This window comes from Bubalus bubalis, chromosome 3, assembly GCF_019923935.1.
Source record: "Bubalus bubalis isolate 160015118507 breed Murrah chromosome 3, NDDB_SH_1, whole genome shotgun sequence".
NCBI classification, from domain to species: Eukaryota; Metazoa; Chordata; class Mammalia; order Artiodactyla; family Bovidae; genus Bubalus; species Bubalus bubalis.
In genome coordinates, this window is record NC_059159.1 from 2683801 (window position 1) to 2707778 (window position 23978).

Consider the following 23978-nt stretch of genomic DNA (forward strand, 5'->3'; position numbering starts at 1 on the left):
AGGCAAAGCACGGGTGAGCAGAAACCTACTTTGAGTCAGAGTTGTAGCTGCCTCACAACACGAGGCGTTTTGATTTGTGGTTTGTGGGACTAGCTGTGTGAACTTTATCTTTACAAGAGGAAAAATCCCGTTTGCATAAGCAAAGGCATCACATTTCAATCTTATTCCCTTTGGAGATTCAAAGGCTCTCAAGTTCTCCCTCCTCCATAGACAAACATCAGCTCCGTCAGGCTTCTCCGCAGCCCGCACAGGACAAGTTAAAAACACGTGACTCTAGTAGACAAAACAAGAAGATAGACAGACTCACGGGAAATGTCTAGATTTTGAAAAGTACCTGATGTGGAAAAAAATTAAGAGAGACATAGGGATGGAAAATTCCTTTGCTGGCTTCCTGTTCTCTTTCCTGCTAAGGTGGGATTAGTTACCAGCTGTCAAAAGAAATATCACTTTTAATTCTTATTTAGGGGGGAAGGAAAGCATTAGAGGAAAATATGTCTTGGAGGAGAGGGAGGCTGGGAGGACCTCCCTTTTGACAATCTGTCTCTGCAGCTTGAAACAGGACAAGTGGGGAGTTAAGGAGAGGAGAGACAGTTATGTTGCCATATGAAAATCAAAGACAGCTGAGGACCTTGTGTAGGTAAATGGTCTCCTTCTAATATTTCCTAATGAAATAATCTAGGAGGTAATGAAGTTAGTCAGGAGTTTGGGGCTTCAAGTATTCAAGTAATTATCTCAGTCTTCCCTTGGGGAGAGAGAAAGAGTTCCTAAAAGAAATATGGTCTTTAGAATAAGGGCATCCTATGTAATCCAATCAACCTTCCTGGAGGATTGTTGCTGAGTCGCTAAGTTGTGTCTGACTCTTTGCGACCCCATGGACTACAGCATGCCAGGCTCCTCTGTCCTCCACCATCTCTAGAAGTTTGCTCAAATCCATGTCCACTGAGTCGGTGTTGCTATCTAACCATCTCCTGCTTTTTGGTGGATAAGCACCTCTCCCAGAGAAGCTGAAGCGCCGATATTTTGGCCACCTAATGCAAAGAACCAATTCATTTGAAAAGACCCTGAGGCTGGGAAAGATTGAGGGCAGGAGGAGAAGGGGATGACAGGGGATGAGATGGTTGGATGGCATCACCGACTCAATGGACATGAGTTTGAGCCAACTCTGGGAGATGGTGAAGGATGGGGAAGCCCGGTGTGCTGTAGTCCATGAGGTCACAAAGAGTTGGACACAATTTAGAGAGTGAACAACAAGTGTTTGGGCACACCTTCAAACAGCACACTGGAGCATCTACAAACCTGTCTCAGAGCACAGTTCCAATTGATGCCGACAGCTCAGAGTAAATCCTACCAGTAAACACAGGTGGAGATTGACTGTGGAGTACCAGAAATCCAGCACCTGTCTCACCAGATCTTCTTCACCTGCTTTTCTGGGATGTCAGGAATCCCATGGTTACTGATGCATTCTTTTGCTTTAAGACGAGAGCTCCTTGCCAGTGATTAAAAACCAAGATTCAAAACTGTGAATATAATTGAATCTCAGTTTTTTACTTAAAAGCACATTGGGGAAGAGTGGGAATAACTTTGCCAAAAGAAATTGAGGCTGCTGAATCATTTTTATCAGCTTTTTCACATTCTTATTCATAGTGTCTATGGTAAACATACATAACTTAAATATCTGAGAGAGATTCTCAAAGGTAGTCTCCTGTTCTCCCCTCCCCCGCTCTGGGAAGAACCTGTTAGCATGATTCATTCAGCGTATTGAGCTCATTTGAATGATAGTCAGTTGCATCATTTCTGTTTAAATCTCTTGCTGCAGTAGTGTGCGTCAGCTTATAAAATGCTGAACTGGATTGCACCTTGAGGAAGCAAATTCAAGTTAACCTTTTATTTTTTTTTTCCTTTGCCTCTTATCATGGAGGGCTTGGAGCATGGTAAAACAGAGAGTCCTTCAGGTGGAAATGAGACACAGTGAAGGAAGGTTTTGAGAGTTGGAATGATAAAAAGAGCGAAAAGACCCAGGCAGAATCCAGTAATTATGATGTTGGGTGTGTTCAAACAGGCAGCAAGAGAGTCTTGGAATTTCAGAGAGACTGAAGATTTGTCCATTTGGAGATGGACAAAGATAGGCCAGCTCAGTAAGACAGCTGAAGAAAAGGGCCAAGAACACTACAATCAATCACTCAAAAGGGTTTGGTCTCCAAATATGGTATACTTGCTTCCTTTTTTAAAAAAGCGTTCATCCCTTAGTATCAGTTGTGTTACAGTTTTCTGCTAGACACTCTGTTGGATTCAACGGGATAAATTTCAGTCAATCCTGACCCATGAGTGTATAAAACTTGGTGAAGGACATGACACGTGCAACAAAGAACCACAACATAGAGATCAAAGGGAGAATGCCTTTAAAAAGTTAATCTTTTTTTCAAAATCATTTAAAAATAAATTATGAATCAATGCAGTAGACAAGAATAGACTGAGTCAAAGGAACCTTGAAGGAAAAAATATTCTTTCAAAAAAAGATTATTTTACAGAGCAGTTTTAGATTTACAGTAACATTGAGGGAAGATACGGAAGGATATGGGGCTTCCCAGGCAGCTCAGTGGTGAAGAACCTGCCTGCCAGTGCAAGAGACTTCAGTTCGATCTCTAGGTCAGAAAGGTCCCCTGGAGAAGGAAATGGCAACCCACTCCAGTATTCTTGCCTGGAGAATCCCATGGATAGAGGAGCCTGGGGGCTACAGACCGTGGGGTCACAAGGAGTCAGACACGCCTGAGGCTATTTAGCATGCATGCACGTGATGCTATACATCCATCATTGTTAAATCATACAGAGAATTTTCATGGCTCCAAAAATCCTCTGGGCTTTCCTGTTTATCTCTCCCTCCCTCTGCTCCTCACCAACCCCGATCTTTTATTACCTCCATAATTTTAGCTTTTTCGGAATGCCATATACTCGGAATCATACTTTATGCAGGCTTTTCAGATTGCCTTCTTTCACCTAGAAACATGTATTTAAGGTTTCCCTGTGTATTTTCAGGGCTTGGTAGTTCGTTTCTTTTTAGAACTGCATAATATTCCATTGTCTGGGTGTAGCACTGTTTATTCACCTACTGAAGGATGTCTTGATTCCTTCTAAGTTTTGGCACTTATGAATAAAACTTCTATAAATACTCTGTGTACAGGTTTTTGTGTGGACTTAGGTTTTTAACTCTTGGTCTCAGTAAAGACCAAGGAACATGATTGTTGGGTTGGATGTAAAAAAAATAAGGTTTTAAATTCTAGAATTTCAGTTGACTTGGAGTTAACTATATGTTAATCATTAACCAGGAAAGAGGAACATCATCTTTGAAGAATGCAAATTGCATAGTTTAACTAGCTTGGGGCTCTGCAAACATTTTTTTCTGCAAAGGGCCAGATGCTAAATATGGGAAGTTTTGAGGACCACCTGGTCTCTGCTGAGACTCTGAGGGTCACAGAATTCTGCTGCCATAGGGTGAGTACAGCCATCGATGACATGTAAATGAATGGAAGAGTGGGGCTATGTTTAAAAAAAAAAAAACTTTATGGATCCTGAAGTTTGAATTTCATATAACTTTACATCACAAAATATTACTCCTCTAGGAATCTTCTCTCTGCCATTTAGAAATGTAAAAACTATTCTTAGCTCTCAGGTCTTACAAAAGCAGAAGTAAGGCTGAACAAACAAAAATAGTTCGTCCACGACAGAGCTAGAGTGGCACCAGCTCAATTCTATGCTCTAGAATGCTGGATGGGGTATAGAATTTGTGTGGTATATCTTCTTTTTAGAGTCTGTCTTCTTTTTAGGCCATGACTAAAATCATCGGACAGCAACAAAGTACAGATTATTGGAAAAGGTATCAGAGTTCTACCACTTGAGTAATGAATTCTTTCATCATCTTGTCATTTGTCAAATCTTTAAACAGGCTTTTTTCGGTTTGCCTCAGTTTCTCTCTGTTTCCAGGAGGCCTGTAGTTCCCCAAAGCTGAACTTCAAGACGTTTAGTTTTCAGTTTAAGGTAGATTTAGGAAGCACAGAATGTGACAGAGAAGCCGATCCAGATGATAATTTGACTTGGCTTTGGCAAGTGTTTTTCTGCTTACATGTGAGTATGGGCGTGCCTGGTGTTCTGGGAATTTACTTCAAACAAAGGGACGAGGCGGCGGCGATGGTCTGACTCGGGCTTGGGAGCCCATCCAGGTCCCCATCTTGCCTCCTCGTCTCCTACAGGGTCTTTCCTATGCCATCCGTCTTCAGCTGCCTTGTCTCCTCGGCAGTCAGCCAGACAAAGCCACCTTCCCTGAGACTGTCCTTGTAGAGAGAGTCATGTGTGTTCCGTTCAGTCCTTTCCTATGGACCACTAATAAAAAAATCCCAGCTCCCCGTCCAGGAACAGAGCAGAGTGACTGATAACTCTCACTAAGCAGTCTGCCCCGCAGACTTGTGAATGCCCCGCAACGGAAGTGGCCTCCATGTGTGTGGGCATGCAGGCATCTCTCCAGTCTTCAGATTTCTTGGCAGAAAGGCTCACCTCCAGGTCCACTGCCTCCCTGACATTTATGGGTGATTAAAAAGATATGTCCCTTGAAGGGTTTAAGCTCTTCTCCTGGGTTACTGCGTAACAGGTTGCAGATCACGCGCTCCTATCAGAATGTCCAAGCCTGATGGAGAGCTCGCAGGCTTGGAACACCAAGTACCAGCCTGAGTAGGAGCTGCGGTTGTAGTTGTTGTTATTATTATTTCCACTTTACAGATGAGGAGACTGGGATACAGAGCGGTCAAGTGGCTCCCAGTGTCACAAAGACAGTGAGTCCCAACACGGACATCCAATCTTGCCTCCTCAAGTGTTCATGCTGTTAAAAGTGCGAACACCTAGAGTCTGTCATACGGAGAGAAGTAAGTCAGAGAAAAAAACATTGTCCATTAATGCATAGCTATGGAATCTAGCAAGACAGCACTGATGAACCCATTTGCAGGGTGGGAGGAGACGCAGACAGAGAATGGGCTTGCGGACACAGCAGGGGAAGGAGCAGGTGGGAAGAATTGAGAGCTCTGACACGGGGTCAACTCGGTGCTCTGTGATGACCTAGGGAGGTGGGATGGGGAGGGGAGGGAGGTTTGAGAGGGAGAAGATAATGTGTGCACAGAGCTGACTCACCTTGCTGTACAGCAGAAACCGATACAACGTTGCGAAGCGACTATACTTCATTTTTTTTAATTTAAAAAAAAATGCAAACACACACCCAACAACACCCCAACAGCAACTCTGGTCGGAACTTAGGCACGGCCCCTTAAATTTGGAGGGTTAACCAAATTGGACAAGGCTTCCAGACCCCTGCCTACCAGCGCTCTTCCCAGGAAAGAAAAATGCTGGTTTCTGGCCAGCACAAACCTCCCTTGGCAACCCTCTGCATACAGCCCCGCCCTCCCCCTCCCCGCCCCCAGGTTCTGAAGAGCTGGGATTGTTATTTCTTTCCTTTCTTGTGGCTGACTTTCACCTTTTCTGGACCTTTCTCTTGACTGTACCACCTCGTTGAGTATTATTCAATTTTCTGACTCTCGATCAGTCAGCTTGACCCCATGACTGCCTCAAAATTTCATCTCACGCTTGAGGACTGATTGCTGGGGCAGAGGGACCATCAGATTGTACGTTCTAGACTTGAACAACAGCCTGTATTTTCTTTATTATCTCTGTCTTAAACTCTGATTCTTTTTTTAAAGATTTTGTTGTTGTTATTGTTGTGGATGGTTTTTAAAGTCTTTATTAAATTGTTACAATACGCTTCTGTTAGCTGTTTTGGTGTTTTGGCCACGAGGCATGTGAGGTCTTAGCTCCCCAACCAGGGATGGAACCTGTGCCTGCTGTGTTGGAGGGTGAAGTCTTAACCAGTGGACCACCAGGGAAGTCCTTTAAACTCTGACTCTTGAGGTTGTGGGCAGGAGAAACCTTCAGCCTTAGTCTCTTTCTTCTGTTTCTCAAGGCTTATTCACCTGTGGTTGCCTGTGCTTTGGGAGCATGTGTGCACGTGTGCCGTCTCTTTGCGACCCCATGGACTGTAGCCTGCCAGGCTCCTCTGTGCATGGGGTTTCCCAGGCAAGAATACTGGAGCGGGTTGCCATTGCCTTCTCCAGGAGACCGTCTCGACCCAGAGATCAAACCTGCATCTCCTGTTTTGCAGGCAGATTCTTTCCCACTGAGCCACCTGGGAAGCCACACTTGGAACTGCGCTGTACAGGGTAGATGACCACCGAAGACACGCTGAGTAAAGGGACGAGTGGCTGCTTAGCCATTGCAGGTTGTCTCGTCTCCGTTTTCATCGGCATCCCCTTTCAACTCTGACCTGCTCAGATGTATGCAAAGAACTCTGACAAAAAGAGCTTCTTTGCATTGCTCCAAGTCTGAAAACTGAGCCTTCAATAGCCCTGTCTGTAAATATTTGAGTCACTTACGGGCACTGCTGAACATATTTCTGGCCCAGGAAATCTTCCTCCTTTGTGTTCCAGAGCAAGTGAACAGTGAGTCAGGGGACGCCTGGGTGACCTTCTCCCCGGACCTCCTCCAGGGGTGCAGGGGCGGGGCCCCAGCCGCGGTCTCAGCTGACCGGTTGGCGCCGGCTTCCTAAGATGCCACGGGCTACCTATGCGTGTTCCCAGGGTGGAACTGTAGGAACAAGCCAGTGTCAATGGTTAACCCAGGCTCTTGGGGTCTGGAGCTTTTCTTGCCTGTATTATTAACTAAAGAACATTTTCACTCTTGCCCAGCTGTGAGTTCCTAGCTCCTAGATCCTCGGGAGAAAGGACACAGGTAAGCCTGGCTCTGTTTTTGTCCTTATTCAAAGTCATTCAGTCTGCGTTTGTTCATGCTGCCCTCTGATCAGAAAGCAGCAAAACTCTGTATCCAGCAATGTCAATATCAGTGTGGAATCAGATGCAATTAAGACAATTTAATTCCCTATGTGAGGGCTTTAAGTAGGCATCTTGTGAAACTTTGGTAAAACATAGTCTCAAATTGGTCTATAAAGAGCTTATGAAAGAGACCTTATGTTCCATTATATATGTAGATATCTAAAAGTGACTTCTTCAGATTCTGTATTTAATAGCGGATGGAGTATTTCATAACTGCTATCAAAAGCAAATCATGGCATCCATATATATGTACACATTTATGAATATATGGCTTCAGTGAAATGTACATTTAAGCATCCCCTGAAAATACTTCAAGAAAGTAGGCTGATTATTTTCTGAGGATTGTATATGAGACGATATAAAAACATCCATTTCTCTAGACTGATTTTAACATAGCTTCAAAATAGAGAGTTTCTATTCTAATTTCTATTTCTCCTGTATGTTCACCTTAATTTCTCCAAAGCTTTTTCTCTTGTCCATTAAAATCTGAGACCTTTTGTCTTTGAATATTTATTCAGAAAACTATAGACTTATCAATTCTTGCTCTTTGGACACTATGAATCTTTTAACATGTAAAATCAAATTGTCTCCCTTGTTGTTGGATGGAAGTGTATAAGTGGAAAACAAGCACTGTCTTATAAACCCAATGGATTTTGGTCATTTGCATCATACTCTTATATGGTTATAGGAATTGAGAGGTCTTTAGGGAAATGGGACTGGAGTGTTTCTTCTAAACATCTACCCCTTCCAGCTACAAGAGACAGACCTTAAAGAAGAAAAAGCATATTGATGCCTTTTTGCCACTTCACTTTGGAAAATGTAGACCAACTGCTCTCTGTCAGATTTTAACCAACAAAGTGACCTGAAGTCCCTATGCCACAGCTCTTTTGTTGAATACCACTGTAGAGTTCCGGAAATTAAGCCAAAAATAAGTATAAAAGTGAACAGGGTCCAGAGTTCAATTCAATTCAAAAAAAGAAGGGAGAGACAGAAAGAGAGACAGAGACAGGGGGAAAACCAGAGTAACTAACAGAAGCAATTCCTTAAGTGTTTTTTTAGAACACATGAGCATCTGTGATAAATCCAAGACATTAGTCCCATGCAAAACAAGACCATGACAACATCTGAAACTGGACAAAAAGACTGAAGTGGGAGGGGCACTCAAGTTGCTATTTTAATGCGTTTTCCCCAATAAGTATATTTTTAATTGCAAAAGAACAAGAGTTTTCAAGGACATTGAAAAGTATGCTTTTTCCATTATACATGTGAGTGGTGAGTCCACATCAAGATTTGGATATAAATTAGTTGAAAGAAATTAGGGAAAAGCATAGTTTGGGGGAAAACAATAGATATATAAAGAACGAGTACTTAGAGTAAATATTTATAACCAGGACAACCCAAGGATTTAGTTGAATTGTTTCTTTTCTGAATTTGTAAAACCCATCACTTAGCGGATGGTTTGGCTTTTATCCTCCATGAATTTATCCTAGAGCACCTTATGTTACTTTCTTTTTCTAGGAAAAGTAGCCTCAAATCTAACTTTAGGAACAGTAGATGGAAAATGTCATTATTTTGGGCATCACACGGACTATAAATATTTTTATGGCAGCGTGGGGAAATGGGCATTCATATGCTTACTATGTTCTGGGTGAAGTGGCTCTTCACTTCAAGTTTGGAAGGAGCTACTGTCTTAATTTTATAGATGGAGATCTAGGTTTTCTGCTCTAGCTGTGTAATCTGGGGAGAGCCATGTAACCTTCAGGTCTCAGATTCAAACTCACTCCTGTCTGAATTCCAAAATACATGTGCTTCTCATTACTAGATGACCTCCTACCTTTTCCTAGTATGACGTTACCCACAGTTATGAGACTTGATACAACCGCAAAGAGGAACTGTCTCTACAGATGTCATACGTGTGGCCATTGTCCGTAGAGTGGCTGAGGACACGCATGGGTACCCTCTCTGAAACTGATGAGTGAGTGATGTTTTCTCCACGGATATCAGTTTCAGCAAACTGGCAGGTACCTGTCATCGCGCCTCCATCCCTCTACGTAACGGAAACCTTAACCCTCAAGAATCTACCCGATCCTTTTTATAAGGTGATGACTGACACTGATCTTTTCCAGGCATTTATGTCACATTGATAAATACGTTTCTTCCAGAATGGAGGGCATCTTGCTGTTTGGCTTTCCCGCTAGTATCATTCTTTTGGATAATGGGAAATAAATAAGTTAAAGTCCTAAAGAAGACAAAGACATACATTTTGTGTGAAAAATGAAAACTCTAGAATTCTAATTTTTTTTCTTGCCACCACAGTCTCAAATTCTTGACCTCTATAAGACAGTGACATGGAAATAAAGGGTCATCTGATCATTTCCCTGACTGGATTGTTACTGCACTTACAAAAAAAATCCAATTTTCTGTAATTTATTCATTGATTGATCCTCTCAACAAATATTTACTAAATGTTAAAACATGTGAAAGAATGAGGGTTCTGTGGGAGATTGTTTGTTGCAATGAAGCCATTTTCCTTAGGAACTTAGGAAAAACAATTTGCCATTGAGTGATATAATGCTTCATGTATTTAACAAATATTTGTTGATTGACTACTCTGAGCCAGGCAGTGATTAGACTTCAAACATATACTGATGAAAAGCAAAAGACAAAAGTTTCTGCCTTCAGAAGTCTCATATTTTAGTAGATGTCTGGGAAGACGGTCAGTAAGTGAAATACATTGAACATTAATGGTGATGTCTTATAGAAGAAAACATAATAGAGAAAGAAATCAGGTGCGGGGGTGGAAGAGTGGATATTGTGTTAGTTATTTTAGAACAACAAGCATTTGTTGTCTCAGAGCTGGTGTTGGTCAGGAAGCCAGTTTGTCTGGGTCCTCGGGACCAGCATCTCCCCCGCTGCAGTCAGAGTCCAGTGGGACCAGAGGCATCGCCAGCCTTGCCCAAGCAGGGTTCCCCTCCAAGCTCAGTCACACGGTCCCTGGCAGAACTTGGCTCCTCTGGGGCAGTTGGCGGGGGGCTCAGTCTCTACGGCTTGTTGGCTCGAGTCCTCCTCCAGTTCCTTGCCACTTGGACCTCTCCATAAGACAGCGCCCAGCATGGCAGCTGCTTTCCATTAACTCAAGCAAGGGAGTAAGCAAGACAGAAGATAGAGTCTTTCTCCAGCCTCATCTTGGACGTGACAGCCCCTCAGCTTGGCCACGTTCTATTGAATGAGTCATTTCTTCCAGCCAGCCCTCAAGGGGAGGGATTTCACAAAAGCCTGAAGGAGGCGGGGGGTCACAGGGGGCCAGTGCCAAAGCTGCTTGCCACAGGTTTACATGTTTAAGTAGGACAGCCCGGGAGAGCTTCACCGAGGAGGTGATGTTTGGTCAAAGAGCTCAAGGTAGTGAGGAATCGAGCAGGCAGATACCTTGGAGCAGAGAAGGTTGGGTAAACGGAGCAGCCCGTGCAAGCTCTGACGTGCTGGGCCTATTTGAGAAGCAACAAGACCAGTGTGGCTGAAGTAAAGTTACAAAGGGAAGAGGGGTCCTGGAGGAATCATCTATGTGCCAGGATTGTTTTCCAAGATGGAGAGGATTCTGCAAGCGAGATATGTCTGAGATTTTCTTTTTTGAGATGTTAAAAAAGACCAGGGTAGGTATAGATTTCAATAGTTAGACAGGGAGCAAGAATACTGTGTGTGGCAGGTAGGTGATGGTGATGAGCAAAATACAGAGGTGGGGGTGAGGGTGACTGAAGCCCTGCTTCCTGCAACTCGACCGACAGAAAATAACACTGTGCTCACCAACTGAGACGTCTAAGGAATGCCCCGGTCTCATCTACACAGAAACTCATGCCAGCTGTTGCCAACAGACGGGAAACTACAAGGCAATTGTAGATTTCTTGGGGAGTAAACCAACCCTTGGAGAAGGCAATGGCACCCCACTCCTGTACTCTTGCCTAGAAAATCCCATGGATGGAGGAGCCTGGTAGGCTGCTGTCCATGGGGTCACCACGAGTTGGACTCGACTGAGCGACTTCACTTTCACATTTCACTTTCACTTTTCACTTTCATGCACTGGAGAAGGAAATGGCAACCCACTCCAGTGTCCTTGCCTGGAGAATCCCAGGGATGGGGGCCTGGTGGGCTGCTGTCTCTGGGGTCACAGAGTCGGACACGACTGACGCGACTTAGCAGTAGCAGCAGCGGCAAACCAACCCTGAATATTCACTGGGAGGAGTGACGCTGAAGCTTCTGAAGCTCTAATACTTTGGCCACCTGATGCGAAGAGCCAACTCACTGGAAAAGACCCGGATGCTGGGGAAGATTGAAGGCAGGAGGAGAAGGGGACGACGGAGGATGAGATGGCTGGATGGCATCACTAACTCAATGGACATGAATTTGAGTACACTCCAGGAGATAGTGATGGACAGGGAAGTCTGGCGTGCTGCAGTCCATGGGGTCGCAAAGAGTCGGACACAATTTAGCAACTGTACAACAAGATTGTTTTCAGTTAAGTTTCTAGGCCAAAGAGCTCCGCTTTGGGGGAAAGAAAGGCTTGTCTGGACCGTATAATGGTCGCACTGGAGGAGCCCACTGCAGGGTCATCTGCATCCTGCTTTCCTAGGAAGCCAGCATCAGAGGAGAAGTCTTTTTCATCATTTTTAGGTGTGTGCACCCTCGAGTTTTGAGCTGTTTACACACACGGGCTGGATGAGTGGATGGCTTGACTTTTATTATAGCTGTTATTCAGTAAAGGAGATGGAATCAATTCTTTTCCTCCTGTCCTCCCAGGGGCTTTCTACTCTAAGATCAAGGATTCAGATGCACCATGCATATAGCAATTGAAAGAGGATTTGACTTTTAAAGCTTTCTCTGGCTCCACATTCACTGTCTTTCAAAAATAGACCTGAAACTGTCCACGATGCAAGGGAAAAGTGAAAAAAAGTCAATAATCTGAGTAAGAAACAGCCCCCAGAATAGGTTTACCCAAAAGTTCCACATAAAGAAGGTGATTTTTCTCTTAACAATGTCGAGAAATATCACAAGTTCTGATTTTATTTAAACTCTGTGAGTATAATTTTAAAGACTTCAAATGGTTGCAAGGCTTTAGATTATAGTCCATAAGATTTATTCTTTTAACTCAAAAAGAAATATTCAGTTTTTCTCTTTTTTTAAGAAAAAAACTTATGTTCCAGCAAACATGACCAAAACCATATTTCATCACAATGAATTTTCATTTTTCATTCTATTCTATCTTAAATTAGAACCATGTTCCCATGCAATCAATAATCATTTATTGGGTCTGGTACCAAGATGACAAAGATCCGGTCCCTATCCTCAGTCTGGCAAAAAAAGGCAGATCTGTAAATAATTAAGGGTAATTCAATGACCTAGTACCACCATAACATAAGATATAATTAGCACACTAACGAATTGAACTTTTTTTCATGGAAGCAACATGGTGATAGACAAATGAGTGGCCTGTTGCTCTTGTCCTGGGTATGCTTTTTGAATTCAGAACTTGTACGTGGTGGAATACTGTTTTTTCTATGAACTCTTTTACAAGAATTTTTTTCCAGAGCTTAGTCTGACAATTCTTTTAGAATTATTGCTTTCTTTCCACTATAGTTTGGTAACTGTATAAGGGTTATCCAAAAAAAATAGAACCAATATGATACACACACACACACACACACACACACACATATACATATATAGAGAGAGGGAGACATAGGAAGAAATTTAATGCAAGTTTTGGGTCATATGATTGTGAGGGCTGGCAAGTCTGAAATCTGTGAGGTAGGCTGGCACTCTGGAAATTAAGAGTTAATATTGCAGTCCTGAGTCCAGAATTTTCAGGGTAGACCAGCAGGCAGGAAACTGGTGGACTATGTTGCAGCCTCGAGGCAGAATTTCTTTTGTTGCTTCTTTGGGAAACCTCACTCTTTACGCTTAATATCTTCGCCTGATTGGACAAAGCCCGCCCTCACTATGGAAGGTTGTCTGGTTTGCTCAAAGTCTACAGATTGTAAAGGTAAACCACATCTAGCAAACATATTCACAACAACATCCAGAGGGTGTTTGACCAAACTGGGCTGGTGCATGAAGTCATCCCTCCCAGGAACACAGGGAGTCTTCACCATGCTTGTGTTTTCCCATGTAGCTGTCAGACAGTCTAAGTTTGCAGCCTTAGTTTCTATAAAAAGAGATTAACTACATTTTACTTTTATATATATTTAAAATTCCACAAAACGGATATGCCCAACAATGCCATCATTTGTGTGTAGAAGGATCCAGATTCGACACAGCACGTTCTGTGCTACAATTTTTTAATAAGGCAATCTGGATAAAGACAAGAATTTCCTTTTCTTTTAATTGAGACAAAGAACAAATGTACTTTATTTAAAAGACACCCCAGCCTCCCAGTGGCATTGTCTCTCTTTCCTTTTCCCTACCATGTATTTCAGCTGTTGTATAGTCTCTCCTAGATTTGTGTGTAGTCTACTTTTTCTTTTTATAAAAAAAATTATTGGAGTAGAGTTGATGGACACTGTTGTGTTAGTTTCCGGTGGACAGCAGAGTGATTTAGTCACACATATACATGTATTCCTTCTTCTTCAGTTTCGCTTCCCATATAGGCTATCACAGGATATTGGGTAGAGTTTCTTGAGCTATGCAGTAGGTCCGTGCTGGTTATCTAACATACAGTAGTGTAGATAGTACTGTGTGTATGTTCATCCCAAGCTTCTGATTTACTGCTTCCCCCCTCCATGTTTCCGCTTCCATAACTGTAAGTTTGTTTTTAATATCTGTAAGTCTCCTTCCGTTTCATAAGTAAGTTCATTTGCATCATCTTAAAAATTGGATTGCACATATAAGTGATAACATATGATATTTGTCTTTTTCTCTCTGGTTTACTTCACTTAGTGTGATAATCTCTAGGTCCATGTGTGTGCTGCAAATGGTATCATTTCATTCTTTTTTATAGCTAAGTATGTGTAGTTTGCGGGCTTCCCAGGTGGCTCAGCAGAAAAGAATCCGCCTGCCAAGGCAGGACACTTGGTTCAATCCTTGGGTCGAGAAGATCCCTGAAGAAGGAAATGGCAACCCACTCCAGTATTCTTGCCTGGAAAAATCCCATGGACAGAGGAACCTGGCTGACTACATCCATGGGGTCGCAAAGAATCGACCATAGCTTAGCAACCAAACAACAAAAATGTGTATTTATTTTTCATATATATGAGTCCTGCCCCCAGAGGACTGTGTTCACAGGAGTAGCAGCATCTCAGGAGCAATGAGAAGCCACAAGATAAGCAGGGTGTATCTTTGAAGCATTAATTTAACTCAGCTTTTTCAGGGAGAGTAGATGAAGGAAAGCATTTAACTGATAAGCCTGGTTAAAAAATTATCTTTGTAATGCAGCATGTATTTTAAAGAAAAACCTTAAGACTGGAATACTGTGATTTTGGGCCCAGTCCTCTGGGTTATACTCTCAGATCTCCTAGGATTTTAGAGGTCGGGATAAGGGTCATATACTCATTTCTCTTTTGGTTTTGTTTTTTAATGAACAATTTTGAGAAGCACTATAAAAGGGGAATTTTTGTGAGGCTAAATACATGGGATAGGTTGGTACTCGATTGGTTAAAGGGCTCTGCCCACCTTCACCCCCAACGAAAACAGCTCCTCACCCACAAAGTTGGCAGTCTTCTCACAATTATGTACTTATTTCATGTACTTATTTCCTGAACAGTAGTTTTCAGGACATTCTGTCTCTACTCTTAGGAAAATAATCCAAAGTAACCAGCTTTCCTGGTGGCTCAGTGGTAAAGAATCTGTCTGCAATGAAAGAGACCTGGGTTTGATCCCTGGGTTGGGGAGATCCCCTGGAGAAGAGAATGGCTACCGGCTCCAGGGAGTTTTCTTGCCTGGAGAATCCCATGGACAGAGACTGGCAGGCTACAGTCCGTGGGGTTGCAGAGTCGGACACGACTGAGGGACTAACACTTTCAGCGTCATGAAACAAGGCACCTGCTTAATGGCCAGACCGCCCCCACCCCAAAATGTCCAATAGATCTCTGATTCAAAGTTCTCCTGTGTGGAAGCCACTGCCTTGAGTCTGCTGAAGAAGGCCTTAAGACTGATGTATGCATGCTCAGTCACTTCAGTCATGTCCAACTCTGCAACCCCATGGACTATAGCCCACCAGGCTCCTCTTCCACTGGATTCTCCAGGCAAGAATACTGGAGTTGGTTGCCATGCCCTCCTCCAGGGATCGAACCCACATCTCTTATGTCTCCTGCTTTGGTTCTTTACCACTGGCACCACCTGGGAATACTAATAAGACTGGTCAACTTGCACTTACCTGAAAGATGCACTCAGCTATCCTGATGAAGTATGAGGTTATTAACTGACCTTTAACATTCTCATCATGTACCACTGAGTTCTATTTATAGACGGCACAAGAAAATCTTTCCCTGGACATGCAATTAAAATTTGAGAAGATGCCGGAGTCTTAGAGGCTGTGTGCGACACACCAGGATTGCCACATCGAGAAGCCTGGTCCTTTTGTTCAGGTCAGGACTGAGTCAGCTTGTGGGTGGTTGGAGAACACTCAGGGAGAAAGCAGTGTGGCTAATTTGAGCAGATGACCTAAGACTTATGAGTTACACATATTTAAATTTAGGCTTTGTGGGAAGGGAAGGCGTTGCACTTCCTTATGACTAAAATTTTTATTTAACTGTACCAGATAACAATATTGAGTTGGAGATAAGATTACAGCATTTACACCAGAAGTTTAAAAGCTAAAGAAACATTCAGAGAAACAAATCTGAACAAAGGGAAACCATAAACAAGCCACCCCAAACCAAACCCAACAGAAGCAAAACAAACTGTGATTTCTGCTCACAGCGGGGCTCAGAACACTGTTTGGTCCACGCCTTCTGTTGCTGTAGCGGGATATTTTGTGTGGGCTTTTCCTAAACACCTGTGTCACCCCATTCCCGTTCTTTGTCGGCATAAAGAGTGGACCCTGCTTCTGCAGTTGTGCCTGGAATTTTATGTGGGGAAAAGTGACTGTGTTAATTATGCACAGAGTGGAACCATGATAACTCTGCCGTGGGTCTGGTCTTTGCAAGCATCAGCATGCGAGTGACCCCACTGCCACTCAGGAGACAGAACAGCTTTTATACTTTGGCTTCACAGATTGAACAAACCGTATCTCTGTTCTTCCAAGTGGGTGTGCAGTACTCATTCCACTGGGCACTAGGGTATACAAGGATAAGTCTATCAGCTCTTTGCTGTTGGGAAAGACAAAAACAAAGCCTCTCCAAGGAGCATGAGGGCAGAAAAATCAACTTTGCTGGGAAATTGAAGGAAGGGTCACAGTGGACGTAATTCTAATACTTGTGTTTCAGTGTAAAGAAAAAGGGAATGCTTGCCTGGCTTCCTTACGCCTTACAGACTTCATGCAGAATGTTTCCTGTGGCCCAGGGTAGCCTGAAACGATACAGGAAATTCAGTTCTGGAATGTGTGGCCCCAGTTTCGCTAAACTGATACAATCCAAACCTACCACCCCTGACACCTGCCATTTAGAATACAAACCAGCCCTGTGACAGAGTGGTGGGATGGGTGGGGGAGGTCGAAGGTGGGGGAACACAGGTGTACTTATGGCCGATTCAAGTTGTCGTATGGCAGAAATTAATACAACATTGAAAAGCAATTATGGTTGGCTTAGTCACTAAGTCGTGTCCAACTCTTTTGCGACCCCATAGACTGTAGCCCGCCAGGCTCCTCTGTCCAGGGGATTCTCTGGGCAAGAATGCTGGAGCGGGTTGCCATTCCCTTCTCCAGGGGATCTTCCTGACCCAGGAATCGAACCCAGGTCTACCTGCTTTGCAGGTGGACTCTTTACTGATTGAGCCACCAGGGAAGCCCACTCCAATTTAAAGTAAATCAACAAGAAAAAAACAAAACAAGAAGTGATTGAAGTATAGGTCTTATCTCCAGACAGCTGACTGTGTGGTGACAGAGAGGCCTCGTTCCCTCCGACTCGTGTTTCAGCAGAAGCATGGTGTAATAGAGCCCAAGCTCAAGGTGAGACCCACGCACACAAACAGGCTCTGGGCATGCTGCATGCTTGATGGCTTCCCGGGGTCTTGCTTTGGCTGTCTGGTGTTAGATCACCTCTATTTTTCAGAAAGGAAAACTGGAAAACAAATAATATTACAAATGGTATTCCCTGAGATCCTCTCATCTCCACCTTATTTCATGTGGGTGAACCGTGGTGCTAAATGATCAGCAGCCCCGTCCCCACACTGACCCAGACCTCTTCCTTCTCCTCATGAGGCTTGCTCGTTTCAGACGCCGACCATTTTCCCACAGGAATGAGGTTTGTCTTGCTCAAGTATGACTTGCTCCTCTTTTACCTGAGGGGGAAAATACCCAGAGCTATTAAAATTAAGAAATTCCTGGAACTTCCGTGGTGGTCCAGGGGTTAAGGATCTGCCTGTCAACACAGGGGACTCGGGTTCGATCCCTGGTCCGGGACAGTCCCCTATGCTGAAGCGCAGCTAAGCCTGTGCTGCACGACTGCTGAGACCCCTGAGCCCTGGAGGCTGTGCTGGCCCACAGGAGGAGCTGCGCAGCGAGGAGCCAGCACCAGCGACCCAGGGTAGCCCGGCCTCCCGCTGCCAGAACAAGCCCGCACGCAGCAACGAAGACCCCGCACGCAGCAACGAAGACCCAAAGTAAACAACTGAGGAAATAAATAAAAGAGATGCCTTGGCTGGTGGCAAAATTGCTTGACGATGGATGATAAAGGGAAAAGAAGCACTGAATAGGAAATAGTTACGCCTATCAAAATGCTATGCCCAAACTGTATCATAAAAACCACCTGTTTATGGTCACCATCCTAAATGGGTTTTCTCTACTGTGGGATTAGATTATGTTTGATATTCTCTTTCAGCTTCACCTTCGGCCTGTGGCTCTTCTTTGATGCTGTCTAGCAGGGTGGATTTGGTGTTTTACAAAGACTTCATGTTTTCTCTGTATCGTGAGAACAGGTGGCTTCGTCCGTTCTTGTAAGGGTTTGTGTCCACAGCGCAAGCTTTCTGTTACCAAAGTTAGGGAAAGCGGATGTTTCTGCTGAGTTTCCCGAAGAGGGGAAACGTACGCAATGTTTCGCCTGCCAACAGCAGAGGAGCATGTGTCATTTCACAGCGGAAATAGTATTTTCAATTTACTCCCTGCTTTCTTTTCTTCTTTGTTTTTAATTTAACTTTTTATTAACTTGATGACAATGTTGTGTTTGCTGTAGGTGTACAGAATTTGGTTCACTTACACATATATCTGTTCATCTTCGGGTTCTTTTCCTGTAAAGGTTATTACAGAATGCTGAGTAGACCTCCCTTGCTATACAGTAAATCCTTGTTGATTATCTGTTTTATATGTACTAATATTGGTATATATATGACTTTGAAAAACTTTCTTGGAGTATAGTTCCTTTACAATGCTGTGATAGCTTCTACAGTTAAGCTAAAAGAGTTAACTCACTTTACTCACTGATTTTTATTTAACAATAAAAACACAGGGTGTTAACTACGTGTGTGCATTGTTCTAAAGGCTTTACAAGCATTCATTCTTCTACCCCCATGAGAAAGCTCATTTTTACAGAGAAGAAAACAAGGGCTCAGAGAGGCCATGAAATGTCCCCAAGGTCACACAGCTATTAGTAGTAAATGGAATAGCTGACTTCGGACCAGGCAGGCTTTCTTTCTCTATAGGATGTGTTTTTAACCACTAATCCATGTGCTCTAAAGAACCTCAGTTCAGTTCAGTCGCTCAGTCGTGTCCGATTCTTTGCGACCCCATGAATCGCAGCACATGAGGCCTCTCTGTCCATCACCAACTCCCAAAGTTCACTCAAACTCACGTCCATCGAGTCAGGGATGCCATCCAGCCATCTCATCCCCTCTCGTCCCCTTCTCCTCCTGCCCCCAATCCCTCCTAGCATCAGAGTCTTTTCCAATGAGTCAACTCTTCGCATGAGGTGGCCAAAGTACTGGAGTTTCAGCTTTAGCATCAGCCCTTTCCCCATAAATTCATATCTGTGTGTTTACTAGGAACGCTGAATAATATTAACACGTAATTTGGATTGTTCACCCAACATTCGAGAAACCTTTGCACGAAACTCCAAGTGAAAGCCTGAGAAATGCACAGGCACTGAGACAACGGACTCAAACGCTGCCCCCGGACCCTGTTCTCTGCTCTCCGTTTATTGGCTTCTTTGAAGAATTCTGTTTTGCACGCCAAGCATTAAATTGTACTTTCTCTATCAAAGACATTCAAAGGATAGTAAAACGGCAAATCAGAAACAGAAAAGAAGATATCTGTACTCTATTTAATGGGCAGAACCCCAGCCTCACCGGCACATGGATTTGTCATTTTCATCAAAAGTTAATAAACACAAAAAGAATTTTAGCACCATAAATCAACAAGGATTTCACTCCACTGAGCAAGTATAATATCCAATCTAAGGAAAGTAATATTTCATTGATGGGGAAAAATACAGTCGTTCTTTATGTTCCTAATGACAAATGGAAATCTGCAGGCTTTAATACCAAATATTGAACTAATACCAAACAGGTCATTTGTTTGAGGGAAAAAAGCATAAATAAATGTAGAGCCCAGTGGGCCTTGACAGATTTTTTAGTTTACAGCTTGAAGTCTCTAATTATTCAGTATAAAATAGACCTCTTTCTTTTTCTGCCAGTGAATATTAACCTCAATAGTTAGAAGTTACTGCTCATGGTATGCAAATATTTCCAATGGGAGTTTTCATGGTAAAAGTAGAAGCTGCCTTTAGTTTTCACTCTTGCATTAAAATTACTGCATTGGCCAAAATGTTTGTTTGGGATTTTTCCACAGTATGTTACAGAAATACCCAAACAAAATTTTTAGCAAATGCAATAATTAAGAATAACAGTTATATGAAGTCACCTGTGTTAACTACTCACTGCATAGCAAATCCTGTATTTCATTTATTACAGATGAAGTCAAATTTATATTTTGAAGAAGAGCAGCTGATAGACACAAGGATCAGTGTAATGGAATTGTCTTTTTAATAGTAAAATATTTTCAGTAGTCCCTGAATGAAAAAATACACATATATTTTAAAGAAAGCTGTCAGCATTACATTTTTACTATTCAAAACTAATTACTTGAAAATGTGCTATGGTACTGGAAAATAGCTTGTCCTGTGCTAAGTCGCTTCAGTTGTGTCCAACCAACTCTTTGTGACCCCATGAACGGTATCCCACCAGGCTCCTCTGTCCATGGTGTTCTCCAGGCAAGAACACTGGAGTGGGCTGCCATGCCCTCCTCCAGGGGATCTTCTCGACCCAGGTCTCTTATGTCTCTGGCATTGGCATGCATTGGCATTCTTTACCACTAGCGCCTCCAATAATTAATCATTTTCTGGCATTCATCACAAGAATGTCTCTGGAAGAAATAGGATGTTCATATTTTAAGCTGAAAATAAAACCACTGTTGGACACGTTTGGCAGTTGCCCAACTCTTAGGACCTTTAGTGCACTCGTCTTAAAGACCCTGAGCTCCTAAGGGTTCTAATAAACCTCTTTGTCATGTGTGGCATTTCCTTTTACGTAGTCTCAGCTTTTAAACTAAAGACCAGATCCTTCAGTCGCCTCTTTTTGTTTTTCTTGTTTTGTTTGTTTTTACTCTTTTCCTGATTTGATCCCTAACGAAAATAACAAAAAGATCTGTGGTAGCACGTCAAAGTTTAGACAAATCTATTACAACAATAATCACGTTTTATCTTCAAAACAACTCTGTGAGATCAGTGAGAATAAAGTAGCAGAATTCTTTTTTTTTTTTTTTTTGACATTTAAAAAAATTTTAGTTTTAATTGGAGGATAAATGCTTTAAAATATTGTGTTGGCTTCTGCCATACATCAGCATGAGTCAGCCAGAGGGATACACATGTCCCCTCCCTCTTGAACCTCCCTCCCACACATCTAGGTGGTCAGAGAACACCTATTTGAGCTCCCTCTGCTATACCGCAACGCCCCCACCAGCCGTCTCTTTTACATATATTACTGTCTATGCTTCCATGCTCCTCTCACTTGTCCACCCTCTCCTTCCCCTACTGTGTCCGCAAGTGTCTTCTCTGTATCTGCAACTCCATTGCTGCCCTGTAGATAGGTTCATCGGTGCCATCTTCCTAGATTTCATATGTATGCTTTGATATAAGAAATTTGTTTTTCTCTTTTTGACTTACTTCGCTCGGTATAATACACTCTAGGTTCATCCATGTCATTAGAACTGGCTCACATGCCTTCCTTTTTATGGCTGAGTAACATTAGTCATAGAATTCTTAAGGATATCGGCGGGAACATTAAGGATCAGGTCGGTCAAGTGATACAAGGCAGACAAGGCAACCCACATCCCAGGGTGTCACCTCCATATCCACGTCTCTCTCGAATACCACGTGTCTCCTCCTCCTCGTCCTCGATCTCTGCAAGAGAGAAGTCTTCAGAGGATGACAGCTACCTTCTCAGTGGGCAATTTGTACCATAGAATCAGACAGACCTTGGTTTTAATCCAGATTCTGCCCCTGATGCCTTTTGTGACTTACGTTTGAGGTTCCCAAAGTGTGGACTGGCTCTAACAGAGTTCAGATCAGGTGAGAACTTCTTGTTTGTTGTTTTTTAGTAGCTGACTTTTTGTGAACCCATAGACTGCACCACGCCAGGCTTCCCTGTCCTCCACATCTCCCAGAGTTCGCTCAGACTCATGTCCATTGAGTCAGTGATGCCATCCGACCATCTCATTCTCTGTCATCCCCTTCTCCATCCGCCTTCAATCTTTCCCAGCATCAGGGTCTTTTCCAATGGGTCAGCTCTTTGCATCATGTGGCCATATTATTGGAGCTTCGGCTTCAGCCTCAGTCCTTCCAATGAATATCCAGGACTGATTTCCTTTAGGATGGACTGATTGGATCTCCTTGCAGTCCAAGGGACTCTCAAGAGTCTTCTTTGGCATCACAGTTCAAAAGCATCAGTAAAATGGAACTTGTAAAAGATACAAACTCTCAGGCTCCATCTCAGCTTTTCCGAGTCTGTCAGCAGCCAGGGTTCTTGGCCTCCTGAATCAATAGAAGTTGAGGCTGGACAGGAAGCTCAGGTGGGGTTTTATTGGGGTCCCTCCTGTGGCAGGAGGGAGTGAGAACAAGCAAGAGGCGCCCTTGTCCACTCGCTCCCCAAGGTGGGCCGGTTCCTTATTTGAGGTGATGGGTAGGAGTGTGTCCAGGGGTCAAGTCAGGGTGGTTTAGGTGTTTGGCCCAGCCCCTGAAGTGGTGCTGTGTGCAGGAGACACTCAAGGTTTTGCCCCGGGATCTTCAGAGGGGCCAGTTGGGGGTTTAGGTCTCTTTGTGTCCCTGCAGTCCAGACTTTGCCCCCACTGCCCATGCACACTGTTGATTTTAGTTCCGAGCAGTTTCTTGTATTCTGTTGCTGGAGGAGACATGTGTCCTGGAGCAAGCTCTGCAGCAGAGGATCCGAGGTCCCAGCCAGTCCCCGTCGGCTCTGGGGAGGGAGCCCAGGGCATCTAACAAAGCCCACCGGTGATTCACACCCACAGTCAGGTTTGGGAACCAGCAGAATGTGTGGGCCAAGGCACTTCACCACCAGCAATGAGACCTTATGCCTGCTTTCACTGAACTCTCCCTATGCCCAGATTCCTGAAGTTGGAAGAGAAAGTGAAAGTGAAATCACTCAGTCGTGTCTGACTCTTTGTCGACCCCATGCACCAGGCTCCTCTGTCCATGGGATTTTCCAGGCAAGAGTACCGGAGTGGGTTGCCATTTCCTTCTCCAGGGGATCTTCCCAACCCGGGGATTGAACCCAGGTCTCCCACCTTGCAGGCAGATGATTTCGCTTTCCCTGGTGGCTCAGATGGGTTCAATCCCTGGGTCAGGAAGATCTCCTGGAGAAGGGAATGGCAACCTACTCCAGTATTCTTGCCTCCCCCCGACCCCCCCCCCCAAAAAATGGGCTCGAAGTTGGAAGAGAAACAACCACCTAAAGCCATGGGTCTTTGTTTGCTCCCAGAGCTCCTAAAGCTGGGATTTTGGACTGGGAGGAGACCATGAGGGAAAAAAAACCCACACACACTTTATGTTACTGAGGTGTAAACCTACAGGGTTTCCATTATGCGGTAGTTTGTAACCAGAGGGGCCACTAATACATAAACTAACTTCACTAGGAAGAAGGGAAAATATTGAGCTGTAAACTAGGCTTGCCACAAAGTGTAACATTTTTCCTGACGGTTACCCACATCTCTGTTTACCAAATCTGTATGTAGATAAAACATTAAAAGCTAGTTACTTCAATATTTACAGAGAACACACGGCTCTGACTAACTCTGTTTAGAATCTCTAGTTATATCACACTCAAGATAAAGGCAGAATGTGTATTCTTAGCACTCTCTAACCTTGGCAGTAACTGTCTCCATCATCCAAGGTCTGGTGCTGACATCCTGGGGAAGCTTTAAGCTAAGAGCTCTGACCGGGACTGGAAGGGTCCACTTCGGTCCGGTCTCAGCTGCCTCTTTGCACAGCAGGAAAGCTGTTCCGTCATGTGCTCAAGCATTTATTTTTTTAGGCTCCACCTTGAATTTAATCACACACTTATCTGCCAAAGTATTTGTGCTGGTAAAACAGGGTGACTGGATCCAGGCAGATCCTGCTGATTCTGCTTCTGTCCAAAGGGTCAGTGGCAAAAAGGCTGATGATGGCGATTTTATAATTGAATGGGGGTAATTGTTCTGGGTTTTTTGTTTTCCCCTTGAAAGAAAATGCTGCAGGCTTGAAAGCTCTAAGATAAGGGGGAAAGTTTACCGCAAAACACTCTGTGCTTTCTCACAAACCTCCAGCTAGTAGAAAACAGGTCATCTTTGTTCCAGTCTGGCTGGGTAAGATTGACACAGCACGTGGGTAATTGAGGCCAGTGGAAACCTTTGGAATTTATTTTCCCAGGTAC

At 43.6% G+C, this 23978-nt stretch overlaps 1 protein-coding gene across 2 annotated transcripts in view; it reads left to right on the forward strand.

The window, feature by feature from the left end:
• Positions 1 to 2742: 2742 nt before the first annotated feature.
• Positions 2743 to 23978, forward strand: part of KCNJ16 (potassium inwardly rectifying channel subfamily J member 16) — a 65880-nt gene continuing 44644 nt past the window's right edge. The window contains exon 1 of one of the 2 annotated variants that reach the window (XM_025279385.3): positions 2743 to 3489. The gene's annotated coding sequence lies outside the window, so the exon portion shown is untranslated. Of the gene's footprint in view, positions 3490 to 6612; positions 6820 to 23978 lie in introns of those variants that run through there. The other variant, XM_025279384.3, reaches the window with a different exon arrangement.